This window comes from Acomys minous, assembly GCF_964271855.1.
Source record: "Acomys minous genome assembly, chromosome: 2".
Taxonomy (NCBI): Eukaryota; Metazoa; Chordata; class Mammalia; order Rodentia; family Muridae; genus Acomys; species Acomys minous.
In genome coordinates this window covers 126,169,279-126,176,028 of record NC_140484.1, presented here as the reverse complement: position 1 = coordinate 126,176,028, position 6,750 = coordinate 126,169,279, and the positions used below count along the sequence as shown (strand labels likewise).

The window sequence follows — 6,750 nt, the reverse complement described above, 5'->3', positions numbered from 1 at the left end:
TTTTTGACTTTATTTTCCTAATGACTAAGGATGTTGAACATTTCTTCTTTTGAGAACACACTTTGAATTGGATTATTTACTTTCTTGATGTTTAGAGTTTTTGTTTTGTTTTCTTTGGTTTTTTTTTTCAGTTCTTTGTGTATTTTAAATATTTACCCTCTATTTTATGTGTAGTTTGTAAAAAAACAAAAGACAAAAACCTTCTCCAATTCTGTAGAAATGGTTAATTTTCTTGATATATAACCTAGTAAGATCAGATAAGCACTTTAAACAAAACAAATCATAAGCAGTAATTAAAAGACTTCAAACCAAAAATCAAGTCCAAGGACAGAATTCTACCAGACTTCCAAAGAAGAATTAATACCAATACTCCTTGAATTATTTTCCATAATACAAAGGAAAGTAACATTGCCCAATTCTTTTAAGAGGTCACAGCTACCTTGATACCTAAACTACATAAAGACCCAACAAAGAAAATTAAAGACCAATTCCCTTTATGAACATAGATGAAAAAATTCTCAATAAAATACTTACAAACCAAAAAAGCCAAGAACCAAAGAACACATAAAAAGAGATCATCCTCCATGATCAAGTAGGCTTCATCCCAGAGATGCTAGGAAAGTTCAACATATACAGAATAATAAATATAATCAAACATATAAACAGGCTGATGTTATGGGATGAATTTTAGACTCTAGAGGGATTTTATAGCTCAGTGAGTTCCCAAAAGACTAAGACAGAGACCTTTTTTTAATTCAAAAAGTTTTAAGGCACCATAACTGGCCAGGTATCACCCCCCTAAGTTATTTTGCTATTTCCCTTAGTTGCTGGCCACAGTTGTTTCTGTCTGGACCAATTCTGTTCCATCAGGCGAGCCCTCATGGCCTTGTGCTCATGGATCCTACTACCCACCGGCCACTTCTTTCTCTCCAGCTCCTGCTCATCATCCCTCTCACTTCAAGCCCAGGACCTTAAACTCCACCTATTTCTCTTCTGCCTGGTGACATGCTTTATTAACCAATTAACTTTAAGTTAGGTAGAGCAAGGTTTACACAACAAAGAGGGTTGTACATGAGAATGTGCTCCTCTGGCTAGCAACCAGATCTTCTTGGGCAAGTAATTAGCATAAGAATACTTAGCACCAGACTAAGTCACAGCAGATTGAACCACGGGATCATCTAATTAGGTCTAGAAATGAGCTTTGACAAAAATCCCAAACCCCTTCATGATACAAAGTCCTGGAAAGATCAAGGATACAAGGGATGTATCTGAACATGATAAAGGCAGTTTACAGCAAGTCTACAGCCAACATCAACATAAGCTGAGAGAAACTCAAAGCATTTCCCATAAAATCAGGAACAAGATAAGGTTGTCTACTCTCTCCATACCTATTCAATATAGGTCTTGAAATCCTTGGGAGAACAATTTTTAAAAAAACTGAAGAAAACTGAAAGGATATAAATAAGAAGGGAAGAAGTCAAAGCACATTTATTTGTAGATGATATGATTGTATATTTAAGTGACTATAAAAATTTCACCAAAAATTTCTACAGATGACTCAGCAATGTAGCAGGATATAAAATTAATACACCAAATCAATAACTTCCTATGCAAATAACAAATGATCTGAGAAAGAAACCAGAAAAAAAACAATGCCTTTTATAATAGCCGCAAAAATAAAATAAAATGTGTTGTGGTAACTAACCAAGTGAAAGCCCTGTATGATATAAACTTTAAGACATTGGAAAAATAAATGGAAAAGATAACATAAGACGGAATGTGTTCCATGGTCTTGGATCAGTAGGATTATTCTAATAAAAGTGGCTGTCTTACCAAAGGCAGTCTACTTATTCAATGTAAACGCTATCAAAATTCTGGCATACTTCTTCGCAAAACTAGAAAAGACAATTTTCAGCTTCATATGAAAACACAAAAACCTAAACTATCTAAAAAAAGAAAAAAAAACAAAAACAAAAACAAAAAGCCTGAATAAGTAATGTTGCATTGTCACTAGTCACAACTGCAAAACTACAGAGATATAGTAACAAAAAAACAGTGTGGCACTGGCATAAAAGCAAGCATGTAGATCAACGGAATCTAATTGAAGAACAAGATGTAAGTCCTCACACCTATGAACACTTCATTTTTTAAAATAAATAAGTAATTCATGAAGACACACTGGAAAAAAGATAGCATGCTCAACAAATGGTACTGTGAAACTAGATAGGAGCCTGTAGATGAATACATATAGACCCATACTTATCATCCTGTACAAAATTCAGTTCCAACTGGATCAAAGACCTCAACATAAAACCAGATACATGTAACCTAAGAGATGATCAAGCGGAAAACAGTCTTGAACTTACTTCAAGAGAAACTTTCTGAAAAAAGCATTGCTAGCACAGGCACCAAAATAAACACTTAGTAAAAAGGAACTTCATGAAACTGAGAAGCTTATGTATGTCAAAGGATAGATACCCTTGTGTAGACAAAGTGGCAGGCTACAAATGAAAATGATTCACAAGAGAATAAAGATGGAGGGTAGTCTATGTGACCATAACCATCATTTCTAAAAGATGATGAACAGCATGCCTCTGCTTAAGTTAAACACAGTGTTTCTCATCAACTTTCAAAACTAAACTAATTTTATTTATATTTATGTATTTGTATTCTAATGATTGTTCTACATTACAGTATGCTTGATGTAATGTATTATAATTTAGAGAAAATCTTTGTGATATCTCCGGGTGAAACTCTTAATAGTTGAAGTTATTTTATTTTTAATATGATTTTTCATAAAAGCTTTAGAAGTTTAACATATATATGAAAGTATGAGAATGTGTACATTATAATATAATAGCATTCTGGTATAAAATTATATGAAGCATAGTTTGATTAAGATGTATTTTCAGGAGACTGTTCTAAGTTGTATGAGTATCAGTAAGGGAAAAAAATGAAATCAACATCTTAGTTAAAATTCTAGATCTATGTTAATTTTTAAAATCTGTTTATCTTTATTATAGGTCTTTTTAGTTGGTTGTAACTGGTATTGTTGTATAGCTAACTGAAGTTTACAAAGCATAATAAAAATCAAGAAATGATGGAGTAGGATTCAGACACAGCCCTTAAGAAAGATATTAAGTTCAAGATACTTATAGAGAGAAGATATTGTAACTAGAGTAATGGGTGATTGATTACAAAGATGAGTTGCTAAAAGGTAGGATCTGAGTGGTAATAAGACAGAAACCTGGGAGCTTCATTTGAGTAAAAAACAGCTTCATTGACAAGAGTTCTTAATGCCGAGCCAGCTTATTTTAAAATATGATCATTTTTGCCTCTTGAACTCTTGTTTGTTGAAAGTCAGGACCTGAGCGATTGGGAACATGGAGCAGTCTCATTAGAATCAATGGGGTTCCGGGCCAGGCTATGGAGCAGGTGAATGGATAAAAGGAGAAAAATGATAAGGCCCTGGAGCTGGGAACATTGACAATACCTTACAGTGCTACTCTGACGCAGTCACACTAGATCCCCAGAACCATGTGCTCTATAGCAATCGCTCTGCAGCCTACGCCAAGGAAAGGGACTACCAGAAGGGCAATGAGGATCCTACAAGACTGTTGATATGAAGCCTGACTGGGGCAAGGGTTATTTATCCAAGAAAAGCAGAAGCCTTAGAGTTTCTAAATCGACTTGAAGAAGCCAAACTGACCGGTGAAGAAGCTTTAAACCGTGAAGCCAGGGGCTGGAGAGGTGGCTGAGCAGTTAAGAGCACTGGCTGCTCTTTCAAAGGTCCTGAGTTCAATTCTCAGCAACCACATGGTGGCTCTCAGCCATCTATAACAAGATATGGTGCCCTCTTCTGGCCTGTAGGTGTAGGTGAAGACAGAACATTGTATACATACATAATAAATAAATAAATCTTAAAAAAAAAAAATTGAAGCCAACAACCTCCAACTTAGAGAAGGCTTGCAGAATATGGAGGCCAGTTTGGCAGAGAGGAAATTTGTGAATCCTTTCAACTTGCCTAATCTGTACCAGAAGTTGGAGAATGATCCAGGACTAGGACGCTGCTCAGTGACCCCACGTACCGGGGGTCACATAGAGCAGCTACAGAACAAGCCTTCAGACCTGGGTACGACACCTCAAGATGCCCGGGTCATGACTACTCTCAGTGTCCTCTTTGGGGTTGAACTGGGCAGTATGGATGAAGAAGAAGAGGCAGCAACACCCCCACCCCCACCTCCTCCCAAAAAGTAAGTCAAGCCAGAGAATAAGAACCAGGCACTGAAAGAAAAAGAGTTGGCAAATGATGCCTACGAGAAGAAAGATTTTTGGCAAGGCCCTGAAGCATCATGAAAAGGCCACGGAACTGGACCTCACAAATACGACTTACAAACCTAATCAAGCACCTGTGCACTTTGAAAAGAAGGACTACAGTAAATGCCAGGAGTTCTGTGAGAAGGCTACTGGAGTGGGCCGAAAGAAGCAAGCGACAGGATTACCGATAATCGCCAAAGCTTATGCCCGAATTGGCAATTCCTATTTCAAAGATAGGAAAGATAGAGCCATGCTACCCATTTCTACAACAAATCTCTGGCAGAGCACCGAATCCCTGATGTGCTCAAAAAGTGCCAGCAGGCAGAGAAAAATCCTGAAGGGGCAAGAGAAACTTGCCCATGTCAACCCCTGAACTGGCTTTGGAGGAGAATAAGGACAACGGATGCTTCCAGAAAGGGGCCTACCCTCCAGGCCATGAAGCGTTTTACAGGAGCCATTAAACGGAAGCCAAGAGACACCAAACTGTACAGTAACCGAGCTGCCTGTTACACTAAGCACCCTCGAATTTCAGCTGACACTCAAGGACTGGGGGAAATGCATCCAACTGGATCCAACCACATTTTTACTTTAAAATAGCACTCAGATTTTTTTCATTACTTTTCGCTATAGATAAATTTGATATCTGTACACCATCCTTTGCTTTCTTTGCAGTCTTGAAATGTTGCTTAGATAAGTTGTTTTATCTTACAAAGATAAAATAACAATAACAAAAACTTATATAATTTCTTGAAAACTTTTAACTTGGGAAACATACTTAATTTTTGTCTTATTTCCCTATTCTGCTTAAAAGGAGGTGCAATAAAAGACAACAATAGCTATGAAGCTAGAATGTGCCATATAGACTAAGTTTCTTACCTCTCAAATAATGGTAGCTGGCTCTGACCTTGATCATTACTTCACTGTTAAAGATCAGTTGTTCATTAGCTCAGTCTTCTGATTTTTTTCCAAAGGTCTTCCTCTTGTATCACACCTAATGATGGTTAAAGACCAAGGAAATGCTGAGCATCAAACTGCTGCTCAATTCTAGTCATGCTCTCCAAGTGCAGATGTTACAGAAAGCAAGCAGGAAAAAAAACATATTTAAAAGCTATTGTTAACTTTCAAAGTATTCCTTTACTCTGTTTCTATCTCACTCTACAGGTGCACTAACCTGTTGAAATTCCTAATTGAGTTTTATCAGGGATAAAATAGCAAATATCCTAAAGTCCTAGAATTTTAAAACAATGTAAAAGAGCATTGCTTCATGAACTCATGGAGACTAAAGCAGCAAGCACAGGACCTACGTGAGTCTACACCAAATCATACATGTGTTAAGTTTAATATGTTTATAGAATATATGAATGAATGAGTCTTTGATTCTTGTGCCTTCGCTTAGGCCTCTTTTCCTTCTGTTGGTTTGTTTCATCCAACTTCAATGTGATGTTTATGTTTTATCTTATTATATTTTAGTCTGTTTAAAAAACTGTCAAGACAAAAGGTCCTCTAAACATCATTAATTCTCAACAACCGATGACAAGTCTGGCTAAATAGATGTGAAGATAGAACTGAAGCAAACGAATAAATAAGCAGATAAACCTTTATAAGCATTTGTGTAAGCATAATTATTCATTTTTATTTTCCTTTCCAAAGCCTTACATGTTGAGTAAATTTTCTATTAATCTGCTTCAAATAAAAATGAACAAGGAAAAAAACAAAGCGAAAATGTCATAGAAACATACTTTATATGATTGAGATATGTCTGACATGCAGAGAAAAGGATGGTATAATTTTTTTTCTTCTGCCCTTTCTTTGACAGCATCTGCCTTGGAAACATTTTTTCCTTCTCCTTCTAGTCCACAGGTAAGTACTCTTCTATCCATAGGCTAATATTTTTTGTACTTTATTAAGATGCATTGTAATTGCAGTCTCCCTAATTGCCTCCTAATTGGTTCTTTCCTCCCCTTGGTGTATTTTTCATGCATTATTAAATTCCAACTGGCTTTCTGGAACTCACTTTGTATTCCTTCCAGATAGCTCTTTCAAAGTTAAACTGTGTATCTCCTGGAACCTTGGTTATACAGGAAATGGCACTGTCATATTGAAAGGAACACTATTTGGAAACTATGAACCCTCTGATACGGCTAAAGGGGACACGACAGCACCACCAACCTTCCTGGTCCTTAGCTTTCATTCACAGTCACCTTCATGCACAGAAATTATTTGGTACCATTTTCTTACAGAAGTATTTTGATAGCAATTTCTTCCAGTTGTTGTTATTATTCCCATTCAAAATGGGACATATCTAGGATCAGAATTAGTACATATCTTGAAGCTAGTCTCTGTATTCTATGATCATCACGCACAGTTAATATAATAACACAAAGGACAGGTTCCTAGCCAGTTAACCTCGTTTTCTACCCTACATGTTTCTCA

The 6,750-nt window shown here is 36.5% G+C and overlaps 1 pseudogene across 1 annotated transcript; it reads left to right on the top strand.

Moving 5' to 3' along the window:
- Window positions 1-3,426: 3,426 nt before the first annotated feature.
- Window positions 3,427-4,909, top strand: LOC311591873 (stress-induced-phosphoprotein 1-like; annotated as a pseudogene). Its single transcript has 2 exons — window positions 3,427-3,729; window positions 3,935-4,909. The product of its transcript is annotated as a stress-induced-phosphoprotein 1-like (transcript).
- Window positions 4,910-6,750: the final 1,841 nt, after the last annotated feature.